The sequence below is a fragment of the Ornithorhynchus anatinus genome, chromosome 18 (genome assembly GCF_004115215.2).
Source record: "Ornithorhynchus anatinus isolate Pmale09 chromosome 18, mOrnAna1.pri.v4, whole genome shotgun sequence".
In the NCBI taxonomy this organism is placed as follows: Eukaryota; Metazoa; Chordata; class Mammalia; order Monotremata; family Ornithorhynchidae; genus Ornithorhynchus; species Ornithorhynchus anatinus.
This window is the reverse complement of record NC_041745.1, coordinates 22,608,684-22,623,106: the sequence shown is the minus strand read 5'-3', so window position 1 is coordinate 22,623,106 and position 14,423 is coordinate 22,608,684. Positions and strand designations below refer to the sequence as shown.

The following is a 14,423-nucleotide window of genomic DNA, read 5'->3' as shown; positions in this document are numbered from 1 at the left end:
AAGTTTGTGGTGAAGATAGAGCCGATTATCTCGGTTGTAGTTGCAGGATATTGACAATTCGGGATGCATCAATTTCATTTGGTTTGAATACATTTGACTAATTGCTCTTTAAATTAGTGCCAGCAAGGGTTCGTTTGTAATCTGAGAGGCAGAAAAATCAGAGTAGAAATAGAATCCTGGCAATTGCTGGCAGAAGAGTTTATTTTAAGATGTGCTTTGTATATGCCCATTGGCAATTTAAAAATAGGGGCAGAATCAAGTGAAATGGATGACAGAACATATAGTCTTGGTGTGATGAAGAGGGAGAATGTGTTTGCATAAGTTATTTAACATCCATTGACATTTCTGTGGATAGATCTATCTTCTGCCCCCTTTAGGACTCTTTTTGCACCATTCATTCATTCATTATATTTTCCTTAACAGCTTTTCCATGTCATGAAGAAGCCCATTAGAATGTAATTCATTACTCAGTTGTGCAGCCAGTTTTACAGTATTGTTTTCCACAGGAAATCACTTAAGCTTATTTCCAGTAATAGGGATGATGAGGAGACAGGTCAAATCTGCAGGCTATGAAATGATCCTACAGAGCTAGAAGGGGCATTGACAAGGAAGACTAAGTGGGCGAGAGCAAGATGTGAGGAGTTGAAGCAAAAGGTTAATCCCTGTGCCTGAAGGAATCTACACCAGGATGGCCACTGCCTACCCTCACTGATCCTGGCCAAATCCCAGTGGCATCACATGTGTTAGGACTACAGGAGAACAATTCACAACATATGCTCCATTGTGCAGAAGGTTATCTGAGGCCACCCGAACCTAGAGGATTTCTCTGGGGCCTCTTGAGCTTTCCATTTGTTCCAGGCCCTTTGGGTCTCCCTCTGAGATTTCTATGAATTTGGTCATTACTTTGAAGATGTGGGATTTGGTCACAGAAGCTAATAGGGGGGAAAGACGGGGGCTTCAAATAAAAATCCCAGTCCCTAAATTGTTGTGTATCAAAGTTGTGCCAGGTACTGGACAAACCAGCTAACAACTGCACAGTATCGCATAAAGCTGGACCTTATTGGGTGGGTCTATCCCTCTTGGGCAGAGGGAGTAAGATGAAGATTGTGAGGGAGGAAGTTGATTCTCAGAACTGACACTGGGCAGGTGGAATTTATGAGCAGAAGATGATCAAGGATGGAAGCCATGGACATTCACATCTATGAGGAATGAGAGTTAATCAGCGGTATTAATAATAGTATGTTATATTTGTTATGCACTTACTATGTGTCAAGCACTGTTTTAAATACGGGGTAGATACAAGTTAATCAAGTCGGACACAGTCCCTGACCCACCTGGGGCTCCCAGACTAAGTCTAAAGATTTATACTATTTATTCACCCCACTCAGCATTTATATACATATTTGTAATTTATTTGAATGTCTGTCTCCACCTGTAGCCTGTAAACTCTGTGTGGGCAGAGAATGTGTTATTATATTGTTGTAGTCTCTTAAGCCCTAAGTACAGTGCTCTGCACACAGTAAGTGCTCAGTAATTGTAGTTGACTGACTCATTGATTGACTGCTTACTTTGTGCAGAGCATTGTACTAAGCCCTTGGGAGAGTACAATATAACAGAGTTCATTCATTCAATCATTCATTCAATTGTATTTATTGAGCACTTACTATGTGCAGAGCACTATGTGCAGAGAATTGATAGACATGTACCCCGCCCACAAGGAAATTACAGTCTGGGGGGTGGGGAGGATAGACATTAAGATAAATTATGGCTATGTACATAAGTAATGGCCCTCTCAGGATTGTACTTGAAGAGTTTCCAGTACTTTACCAGTCTCGCCTAAAGGAGGGGAGAGTCAAGCAGAGGCATATCCATCCCATCCCTAGCTTGGGCAGTGAAGAGCAAATGGAAGGCAATCTGGTAAAAGTCAAAATTCACTCGTGCAGGACAGCAGCTGCATGGAAGAGAGTTGAGGGTGGAGACTCAAGTTTACTGCATGGAAGGCAGCAATGTTAAACCACCTCCATATTTTTACCAAGAAAATGCTATGGATACACTACCAGAAAGATTGCAGATGGAGAGTGGCGAGCTGGGGGAGAGATCTGTTCTTGGCATCGGTATGGGTCAGAGATGACATGACAGTGTAAACCAGACAAGACATAAGTGCTGAGGGACTGAGGGTGGGGTAAATACAGGGTACAAAACAAATCCTTAGATTTAGAGTGGGAGCCCCATATGGGTCAGGAACTGTGTCTGACCTGATTTAACTTGTATCTACCTATGTTTAGAACAGTGCTTGACACATAGTAAGTGCATAACAAGTATACTATATTATTATTGATAATAGTAATAATAATACAAGTGCAAAGGAGTTACAGAAGGGAGACGGAGTAGGGGAAATGAGGGCTTTAACTGGGGAAGGCATCTTGGAGGAAATGTGATTTTAATAAGGCTTTGAAGGAGGGGAGAGTGATAGAAATGAAGGGGAAGAGAGTTCCAGTAAACAGTCAGGGCTTGGATCAGGTGTCTGCAGTGAGGTAGACAAGACTGAATTATAGTGAGTTGGTTAGTGATAGAGATGCAAAGTGAGCATGCTTATAGTAGAAAAATCAGTGAGGGATAGGGAAAGGTGAAAATCCTAGGAGCATTACAATAGCAAAAGGGTGCAAACATGTCTTAAAGCTTGAATGTGCTTAATGTTCTTCTTTATTCCAGTAATTCGGGACTTTAGAAAGCAGATACCTTCTAGCTTGTCATTTCTCTGCTTCATGTCAGCATTTACCAAATATCTTCCTGTTAAAAAATTCTCAACACCACTCCTCATATCCTGCTCTCCTCTGCAATGTTTGCATTCTCAGGTGTGGTGTAGTAGATGCCAAAGTATATCATGCAATAGAAATACTGTCTCATCTTTATATATATATATATATATATATATATATATTTATATATATGTAGTCATATAGTGTCACCCACACATTATTAGATGTCTGGTTGGTCGTTTACTAAAAACATTGCATGTAGTCCCAACGTAGATTTGGAGGCACCAATAGGAGTGGTTTGGGCTATTTTACTGAAAAAGTTTCTACAGTGACAGTCTTCACATCTGTGAACAACAAACAAACAGTTCTCTTTTCACTCGACCCACACAGAATCAATGATAAGGAATAACCAAAGACGTTACCAACAGCTCGAATGGATCCTTTAAGAGAATCGGATAATTTTTTCTAACTTATCCTGGATTTTTCAGAAAGCCAATAGCAAACCAATGGGAGCAACAGTTTGCAATATGTGTTTTAGTCCTAAAATCCAACTGTGCTAATTAAGTACTAAGACTGAACAAAGAACATTCTTTGCAATCAAGTCCTTGAGGAACAAGAGGTTTGAAGAAATGAACAGATCGTGCCTCGTTACATGTTGTCAAACTCTGACAAATCATCATGGCCTGAAACATTAGAAAAGACATTTGTCCTATCACAAAAGTCATTTTGCCGTTTTGCATGATGTAAGTAGAAAAGCTGTTAAAAGCCTGACATTCATTAGAAAAGAAAGTGGATGAATGACAGTGAAGCTCAAACATTTGCTGATTCTCTGTATTGCTGAAAGTTGGACCCTGAATTTTGATAAAAAGCCCAGAAATAGGGATGGATTTTTTATGATTGGGATTTTTTTCAGTTGAAGTTAAGTGTACACTCCTTGTGCCTTTTTTTAATTTTCTGGATAGCTAGCTCCCCTTGAACACAGCAAATATAATAATGTTTCTGACTCAATAATCCAAATGGGATGTAGAATGAATATTCCCACTGTGCTTATGTAATTTATGTTTGAGTGTTGTGTCCATTCCATGAGACTATATGCTCCTCCAAGGCAGGATTCTCCTCTACCAACTTCGTTATACTGTGTTCTCTCAAGAGCTTATTTCAGTGCTGTACACCCAGTTAGTGCCAATAAATACCATCGAATTTGGAAGCTGCTTGTGCTGAGTGCCAGCTCACTGTGGGAAGGGAACATGTCTACCAATTCTATTGTGCTAAACTCTTCCAAGGGTTTGATGGAGTGCTCAGCACACAGTAAGTGCCCAATGAATACCATTGATTGACCATTGATTGGGGGTCTCGGTGACAGCACATAAGTGTTGGAGCTGGGATTAGAAGCTAGGTCCTCTGCCTTCCACGCCTATGCTCTTTCCACTAGGCCATGCTCATCCTCATAGTTGTTTGTAAAAGAACAGGGGAATTTGCTTGGCTTTGGCACAGCCCACCCAGCACATCTGGTTATGGGTTAGAGGTCTTAAGGAAAATATTATTAGAAGACCTCTTAGACTGAGTCTGAGTAGTTACAGTTCCATGTTTTGAAACTGCCTGTTAGCCTGAAGAATTTTAATCCTTGACTGGAACAGAGAATAGAAAAGAGCAGCACAGAAATCACTGTGTCAGGCCTTTGGAGTGGTTTGCCTGATGGATAGCCTGGTAAATACAATCCTGAATTTCAAGGAGAAATTTCACCCATCTCCCTCCTGCCATTCCTCTCCAAACTTCTTGAGCGAATTGTCTTACACCCACTTGGAGAACTCGTTCACTCCCTTGGCTTCAACTGCCACCTCTATATGGATGGTACCCACATCTACATCTCCAGCAGTCTCACATTTCCTCCTGCCTTCAAAACATCTCTAATTGGATGTCCTGCCATCACCTCAAACTTCAAGATGTCAAAACAGAACTCTATCTTCCCACCCAAACCCTGACCGCCCCCTGATTTTCCCATCTCTCTAGACAGCACCACCGTCCTTCCTGTCCCACAAGTCTGTAACCTCAGTGTTGTCTTTGACTCGTCTCTCTCCTTCAACCCACATATTCAAACTATCATTAAATCCCGTTAGTTCAACCTTCACATCATTAAAATCTCCCTTTTCCTCTCCATCCAAACTGCTACCATGTTAATGCAAACACTTATCCTATGCCTCCTTGATTGCTGTATCTGCCTCCTTGTTGATCTCCCTGCCTCCTTCTCTCCCCACTCCAGTCCATACTTCACTATGCTGCCCAGATGATTTTTCTACAAAAACATTCAGTCCAAGTTTCCCCACTCTTCAAGAAACTCCAGTTCTTTCTCATCCATCTGCAAATCAAACAGAAACTCCTTACCATAGGCTTTGAAGCACTCAGGCACGCTGCCCCTTCCTACCTCACCACTCTCCTACTACAAATCAACCCACACACTTTGGTCCTCTAATGCCAACCTACTCACTATGCCTTGATCTCACTCATCTCACTGTCAGCCCCTTGCCCACATCCTACCTCTAACTGGGAATGCCCTTCTTCCTCAAATCTGACAGACAGTTACTCTCCCCTCCTTCAAAGCCTTATTGAAGGCACATCTCTCCAAGAGGGCTTCCCTAAGTCCTCATTTTCTCTTTTTCCACTCCCTCTGCATTACCCTGACTCGCTCCCTTTATTCACCCCAACCCTGAGCCCCACAGCACTTACGTACATATCCATAATTTGTTTATATTAATGTCTGTCTCTCCCTAAGACTCTAAGCTCATTGTGGGTAGGAAATGTGTCTGTTACATTGTTATTTTGTACTCTCCCAAGTGCTTAGTAAAGTGCTCTGCACATAGTGAGTGCTTACTCAGTAATTACCACTGATTGCAAATATACCACAAACATAGTTACACTTTCATTCTTGCATCTACAACAAAGTGTATTTACACAAGGTATAAAATGTTAGCCATCTGGAAATTCTAACCAGAAACTCGACTTACTCTGTAGTCAACTGAATTTTCCCTCCACTTTGTAAACACATGCCAATTTATATCTACAAGACATTGCAGCTGACCCTCAGTGATCCACACTAAGAAATTATGATAAGGTTGGGATAAGAGAGGGCCATTTAGTACTGAAGAAAGCAATCAATTTCATTTATTGAGCAATTACTGTGTCTAGAACACTGTATTAAACACTTGGGAGAGTATACATAATGCAGTAGAGTTGATAGACACGTTCCTTGCCCACAAAGACTTCAAGAGGAGGAGGCAGATGTGAGTATAAATAAATGAATTACAGATATGCACCTAAGTGCCATGGTGCTGAAGGAAGGGTGAATAAAGGGAGCAAATCCAAATGCGTGGGTGATGCAGAAGGAAGTGGGAGAAGATGAAATGAGAGCTCACTCAGGGAAGGCCTCTTGAGGAGATATGCCTTCAATAAGGTTTGAAGTTAGGGAGAGTATCCGTCTGTTGGATAGGAAGAGGGAGGGTGTTCCAGGCCAGAAGCAGGTTGTGGGCAAGGGGTTGGTGGTGTGATAGACAAGATCGAGGCGCAGTGAGAAGGTTAGCATTAGAGGAGTGAAGTGTGTGGGCTAGATTTTAGCAGGAGAATAGTGAGGTGAGGTAGGAAGGGGTAAAGTGATTTAGTGCTTTAAAGTGGCTACCACATAAAACCACTAAATGGAAAACTTATATGACTTGAGGTAATTAATGTAATTTCCAAAGGTACCCAAGTTCCCCCAGAGAAGACTCCTGCCTATTTTAAAACTCTGTATTAAAAATTGGCTTTCTGGTCTGTCCTCATCATGGATTTATCCCATGTGGGTGTGAGATGAAAGAGAACAATTACTATTGACATCGAACCGTGACCGGCCAAAAGACAACAACAGTAACAACACATTCAGCACATTCATCTGCTAAAGTATTTCTATGTCTAACTCATGTTTTTTACAATAGTCTTGCAAAGGGAGGAGGGACTCCCAACTCTGTGGTACTCTCCTAAGTGCTTAGTACAGTGCCCTGTACACTATAAGTGCTCACTGAGTACCACTGATTGATTGATTGATTGGTTAATTGAGGGGCAGGGATTCTCATCCCTCTTTGAAATTTAGGAAAATAAAACACACAAGTAACTCAAGGGCAGGGGTTTGTGCTTCATCCATATGCTCCAAAGATCCTGTTCTAATCCTGCTGCTGCTGTTAAAGATTGGTTCTCTTTTTCTGGTGCTGAAATGGCATAATGGCCTCAAGATTAATGGGACCCCCCCCCCCCCCCGTAAAGGACAGATTTGAATTCTAAATTCCCCGCTATGGACTTCTGAAAGAGTGAGACCCATCACCTCTTCACTGAGTTAATACTGCAATCTCCCATCCCACCCTTGGAGTTTGTCTTCTAGGGAAGCTGCCCAGCTGAGGGCGGGTGATTGGGCTGGAAGCAAAGACCAGAATGTTCCAGAGCCCGTTTCCGGAAGAAGAGGGCAGAGGGAAGAGATTAGGGTGGAATATGGGATGGAGAAAATGCAGAGCTCCAGGCAGAGGGTTAACATTGGGAAATCCTCAGATCACAGGCTTGGGAGCCAGAAGGACCTGTGTTCTAATCCTGTCTCTGCCACTTGTCTTCTATGTGATCTTGGGCAAGTCACTTAACTTCTCTGTGCCTCAGTTTCCTCATCTGTAAAATTGGGATTAAGACTGTGAACCCCATGTGGGACATGGACTGTGTCCAACTTAATTAGCTCATATCTATCCCAGAGAATAGTATAGTCCCTGGCACATAATTAGCACTTAATAAATACCATTAAAAATAAGGGGAAGAAAGCATTCTCCTGAATGATCTCTCTGATCTAAATACACTTCCGTGCTTTTCAAGCAAACCAAGCCTCAATTTCTAAGAATTTCTAAAGTGTAGTTTATAACAAATCATCCTGCAATTAAAATCTTTAGCACTACAGTACAAAAACCAAGCTGTGATAGAAACTGTTGGGAAAATGTGCTAACAGAAAGAAATGTCTGCATGCTAAAAATAGCAAGATAAATCAAAAATCCACTTAATGTGGATACATACGACATTTTATGTATGTAATACACTCACAGAAAAATGTAGTTAAAAGAGAGCAGTGATAAAAACAGCACATTAATATTTTAAATGTTGGAGAGTCACTGCTGTGTGAGTATCAAATGCTTAAAAGAATTTCACCTTAATAAAAACTATATTCCCAGTTATATGACCCACAACAAATAGTCTTCAGCTGTGCTTTTAGTTAGCAATTTGTGTTTGGTGTTTTCACAAGAGATGCTTCCCTGTTCCATTTTATGGTACACTTTACATAAATTATGGGAGAGGATTGGGACATAAAACTGTCAATTTGAGACAGCTCATAAACTAATGAATTTAAATGTAAAATACATTTTTTTGTGTGTGTTTTTTGCAGCGGTTGGGCCCTCTCATCAATTGGGTGACAGTGAGTTGCGATTTATAAACATTATTCATGTCTTTCTTTAGAAACTTATACTGATGAGAAAAAACTCTTCCATTAAAAAAAGTTTACTCCATTCTGCTGGAGTAAATCTCAAAAATACCTCTTATTTTTAGGAGGAGTTAAGGTTGATGGAGCCTTGAAAAGTATGGAAACTAGATAGATTTAGTCTGTCTGACAGACCACCACTCTCTTTATCTTCAAAGTCCTAATAAAATCATATCTCCTGCAGGAAGCCTTCCAGGACTAACCTCTCATCTTCTCACACTATTCTACCTCCTTCCTCTGTCTCCTATATACTTCATTACCCCTTAAGCATTTGATATTCCCCACTCCCCACCACCCAATACACACAGCCTTTATGTCCGTATCCTTATACTCTGTTGCTTCTCCCAACCAGTAAATTATTTCGGTACCTGCCTCCCCACTACATTGTAATCTTCCTGAGGGCAGAGATTGTGTCTATGTACTGTATTATACTCTCCCAAACTCTTTATAAAGTGCTCAGTAATGACTGTTGAATGAGTGATTGATATAGATATATCCTTAGCCTGTACCATGTCCATACTTACCAGTCTCACTCTCCTGCTCTTCCTCAACCCTGACCACCACCACCAACAGCCCTTTTCCAGCTGAACCAAGCTAGGGCCTTATGTACCATTCCCTCTGTGAGATATGTTCTGTGTTTTTGATGCTGAAGATGTAAGGGCAGAAATTATCTTTCTGTCATCCTCTTTCTTGAGTCAAATCCCTGGTGAAACTAGAGAGGCAGAATATGATCAATTCTGTACAGACCACTGACCTATTTTTGAGAACTCGGACAGTGGTGGAAGTGGCTTGAACATTCAATTGACAATAGGTCTGTTTATGGCAAGGTAGAAGTATGCTCTTCATTTTTTTTTTGTGCCCTTCAGGTGTGGTGATCTTTTATGAGATAGAATGACTACCATGACACTTAGGAGACTATCTCATGGCCCAATAAGAATTCTAATTAGCTCCATTCCAGACAATGGTGAGAGGGGAACTCTTCACTCAGGCAGTGGATTAATTGCTTTCAGTTATTTTGGGGGCCGTGTCAGCCAGAAGAAAGAATATAATTCATTTTGTAGAGGCCCATGAAGTCCTCTGGGCCCCTGTGAGTCCCCAAGAAGGAGTTACACACTTCCAACCAAGTAAGCATTTTCCTTCCTTTGAAAATGCCTTTGTAGGCAGTGTGACCTTGGCTAAGTCACTTAACTTCTCTATGCCTCAGTTACCTCATCTGTAAAATGAGGTTTGAGACTGTGAGCCCCACATGGGACAGGGACTGTGACCAACCTGATTTTCTTGTATTCACCCCAACACTTAGTACAGTGCCAGACACATAGTAAACGCTTAACCAGCAGCGTGGCTCAGTGGAAAGAGCCCAGGCTTGGGAGCCAGAGGTCATGGGTTCAAATCCTGGCTCTGCCACCTGTCAGCTGTGTGACTGTGGGCAAGTCACTTAACTTCTCTGTGCCTCAGTTACCTCAACAGTAAAATGGGGATTAAGACTGTGAGCCCCACGTGGGACCACCTGATTCCCCTGTGTCTACCCCAGCGCTTAGAACAGTGCTCTGCACATAGTAAGCGCTTAACAAATACCAACATTATTACTTCTCTGTACCTCAGTTACCTCATCTGTAAAATGGGGATTAAGACTGTGAGCCTCATGTAGGACAACCTGATTACCCTGTATCTCCCCCAGCACTTAGAACAGTGCTCTGCACATAGTAAGTGCTTAACAAATACCAACATTATTATTATTATTAACAAATACCGCAATATAGAATGTGAGGCAAACCTAATTTTTATCATTGGTCCAATGCACACCTCCTTGTTCCTCCCTGACTCTCCCCGCAGAGCAGAGGAAGAAAATGGGTTGTGTGAGTTCCACCAGTCATGCTAAATCAAAGTTGGTGATTTTGATGTGTGTTGTTGGGATGATGACAGTGATGCTGATAGGTGGGGTTGTGAGCCCCACCTGGGACAACCTGATTACCTTGTATCTGCCCCAGTGTTTAGAACAGTGCTTGGCACATAGTAAGCACTTAACAAATACCATCATTATGATAATTATTATACGTATGACTGCAATGATCATGATGGTTATCGTGACTGATGATGAAAGTGATGCTGTTGATTATGATTTCATAATGCAGTGGGATCAAGTAGAGGAGGAAGAAGGAGGATCATTGGGCTTAAATGAGAAGGAGTGTGGCCTAGTGGAAAGAGGACAGACCAAGAAGTCATGAAATATGAGTTTTAATCCTGACTCTACCACTTGTCAGCTGATTGACCTTGGGCCAGTCTAACTTCTCTGTACTTCAGTCTCCTCATCTGCAATATGGGGATTAAATATCTACCACCCTTAGGTGGTGAGTTCCACGTGGGAGAGAGACTGTGATTAATCAGATTGTATCTATTACAGTGCTTAGTACATAGTAAGAATTTAACAAATACCACAATTTATTGTCATTATTAAATAGGCTATAATAATAATTTTGGTATTTGTTAAGTACTTTTCTATGTGCCCAGCACTGTTCTAAGCACTGGGGTAGATAAAAGGTAATCAGGTTGTTCCACGTGGGGCTCACAGTCTTCATCCCCATTTTACAGATGAGGTAACTGAGGCACAGAGAAGTTAAGTGACTTGCCCAAGGTCACACAGCTGACAAGTGGAGAAGCTGGGATGGGAAAAACTGATTTTTTAAAATCCAATGGAAATAAATGCAAGATATATTCAGCTGTACTTGAAAGTAACACTTTGCATTAATTCCTACAACATTCTTAAACTCAGCTTAAATTAGAGTTCAACACCGGTATAAAATCTATATAGCTCACAGAGTCCACGCATAGTCCATGTGAGGGAAACAGTCAAAGCGGAAGCATGCACAGGAGAAACGGAAATCAAGTGTGATGCTTTCTTGAGGTTTTTCTCAATTTAGCAGGATTTGGAAGGGCTGTTAGATGAGTTGGGTTCTTGTGGAATAAATAGGCACCATGCATTTCTAGATCCAAAAATCAATTCCTGGAGAGTCACAAGGACAAACTGTGTAACAGTTATCTGGTGTTGTGTAAGTATCCAGGTGCATAGTAGCTTAGTACAGTGTTTTGCACTCAGTAAGCTCTCAATAAATACAACTGAATTGAATTGCACTAGAAGCTTCAGGGGCCTAGGATTATGTATGCAGTTTACGCACCTCGTCACTAGTCACTATCCTCATTACCCTCTTCCTCCTGTCAATCAGTGGTATTTACTGAGAGCTTACTGTGTGTGCAGAGGACTGTATTAAGCACTTCGGAAAGTACAATGAAACAGAACTGGCAGAGTTGGTAGACAGTATCCTTGCCCACAATGTACTTATAGTCTGTGAACTTTATTTTAGAGTTGGTCTCCCTGGCTTGGTTTTTAATTTTTTGAGGGAAAGGATGATGATGATATTTGTTAAGCACTTGCTAGGTGCCCAACAGTGTTCTAAACGCTAGGGTAGATACAAGATAATAAGGTTGCCCCATGTGGGGCTCACAGTCTTAATCCCCACTTTACATATGAGGTTACTGAGGCACAGAGAAGTAAAGTGACTCGTCCAAAGTCACACAGCTGACAAGTCATGGAGTCAAGATTAGAATCCATGACCACTGACTTTCAAGCCCTTGCTCTTTCCACTAAGCCACACTGCTGAAAGGATCATGTCTACTAACTGCATTATATTCTCCCAAGTGCTTAGTTGAGTACTCTTCACACAATAGGCTCTCAGTAAATATTTTTGATTTATTGTTTGAGTGATTGATTCCTTAACTGGAATCACCTAAAAAAAATCCATGGGGTCTGATTTGACCCATGCCATGCTCACTTTGGGCAGGCAATGTGTCCATTTATTGTTGCGTTGTACTCTCCCAAGTGCTTAGTACAGTGCTCTGCACACAGTATGCCCTCACATAATGATTGAATGATTTCATATTTCGGAGTAATTCTGCTCATTTCTGGCAGTGGTGCTTGAGATGATCACATACGTTTAAAATCAGTCTTGGAACCTGAATGTTTTGGCATGATATGATATAAATACCCACTCCTTTGGCAGGAGAGATTAGTGACTTTTCTTTTATTTACTATAGGCTTTTCAAAAATAATGCATTGCTCAAATGAGCTGTTTTCAGGATTATTCGCACAGAGGGTTTGGTGAAGAAGTACTCACCAGCTTATGGGCTAATCCTTTTATAGTTCAAAAAGGGTTTGATACATCACCCTTGTAATCGTACTGTATTGAGACTATTAAGATCCACGAAATGAACAGTGAGAGGTGGTTATTTCACCAACACTCCAACAGCTGCAGCTACTGAGACGATACAGTTTGCACAATTTCACCTTTTCCCTGGCTCTCCATGCTGTCTGCTGAATGGACCGACCTCATAAGGAAATCAGGCAACAATAAGGAAGAAATAGGGATAGGTCTTTGCCCCACAGAGAGGCCATATTAACAAATAGAGGGGGAAATATTAGAAGAAATCTGGCAACGACAGGGGACCCCACCTGCCTCATCCCCAACGATTTTTGTTTTTGGGCCATTGGTCTGGGGCTGTTTTTCTGTGGGTTTTTTCTAAAATTTAGCAGGGGTCTCCGTTCTTATGCCTGCATCTCCCAGCCTCCCCCCATCATATCCTTGATGTTTGTTCAAGCCTCCAAGTTCCCCGACCATGCAAAGTATTATCCGCACCCAAGGAATGCTACTTCAGACTTACTAGTCAGCATTACCTTCCCATCTGGATTGCTATCCTCTCTGGGTTTTATCCCACACAACCCCTCTCAGCTTCACCCAACACAACCATGCGCTCTTTCCTAACCTCCTAGAGGCTAGAGGAGAACGGAGGTCTAGTGGAAAGACCACGGGCCTGGGAGTCAGAGGCCCTAGGTCCTGGCTCTGCCACCTCTCAGTTGTGTGATCTGGGGCAAGCACTTAACTTCTCAGTGCCTCAGTTACTTCATCTGTAAAATGGGCTCAAGACTGTAAGCCCCACATGGGACAGGGACTGTGTCCAATATGATTAACTTGTACCTACCCCAGCACTTAGAACAGTGCCTGGCATATGGCGAGCACCTTATATATATCATAATAAAAAAATCCTGAAAGTGCCATCTCCTCTCTCAGGATGCATTCCTTTTCATTCATTCAGTTGAATTTATTGAGTGCTTACTGTGTGCAGAGCACTGTACTAAGTTCTTGGGAAAGTACAGCACAATAATAAACAGTGAAATTCCCTGCCCACAGTGAGCTTACAGTCTAAATAGGGGGAGACAGCCATCAGTACAAATAAATAAAATTATAGATATGTACATAAGTTCAGTGGGGCTGGGAGCGGGGACGAGCAAAGGGACTAAGTCAGGGTGACGCAGAAGGGAGTGGGAGATGAGGAAAAGTGGGGCTGAGTCTGGGAAGGCCTCTTGGAGGAGATATGCCTTCAATAAGGTTTTGAAGCAAGGGAGAGTAATTGTCTGTTGGATTTGAGTGGGGAGGGCATTCCAGGCCAGTGGTAGAATGTGGGCTAGGGGTTGGCAATGAGACTGGCGAGATTGAGGCACCATCTCATTCTCTAGCACTAGAGGAGTGAAGTGTGTGGGCTGGGTTGTAGAAGGAAAGAGCGAAGTGAAGAAGGAGGGGGCAAGATGGTGGAGTGTTTTAAAGCCCAAGGTGAAGAGTGTTTGTTTGATGCCAAGGTGGATGGGCAACCACTGGAGGTTTTTGAGGAGCAGGGGTGACGTCCTGATTAGCAGTCCACAACTTTAATGTCATGCGGTCTCATCAGCCACCTCAACATTCATGTGTTTCTCTGTTCATTTATTGTGATTTACTCACTTGTACCTATTGGGTACATCTTTCGTCTTTTCCCGATGCTATGTCAGTTAACTATGTCTAATGTAGTCTTCATCAGGGCACAGATGGATCATTTCCTCCTTCTGTGTATATCCCATATGGCTGGTAGAGCGAGCTGCCCATAGATGGTGCTCTGTCAATGCTATTGGCAATGTATTGACGCCTGTAGAAAGACACTGAACAGAACTTGGTAGTCTGAAAGTAAAGGTAAGCTCCTGGTTACAGGGAGAATCATATTTGCCAGGCTGTTTTGGCTCCAGGTTCCTTTGGTCTTGCTTTATGCCGTTGAGT

At 42.1% G+C, this 14,423-nt stretch overlaps 1 protein-coding gene across 4 annotated transcripts in view; it reads left to right on the top strand.

Moving 5' to 3' along the window:
- The window catches only part of CTNNA2 (catenin alpha 2), a 1,145,386-nt gene that overhangs the window by 599,903 nt on the left and 531,060 nt on the right, over positions 1 to 14,423 (top strand). The window lies entirely within an intron of this gene.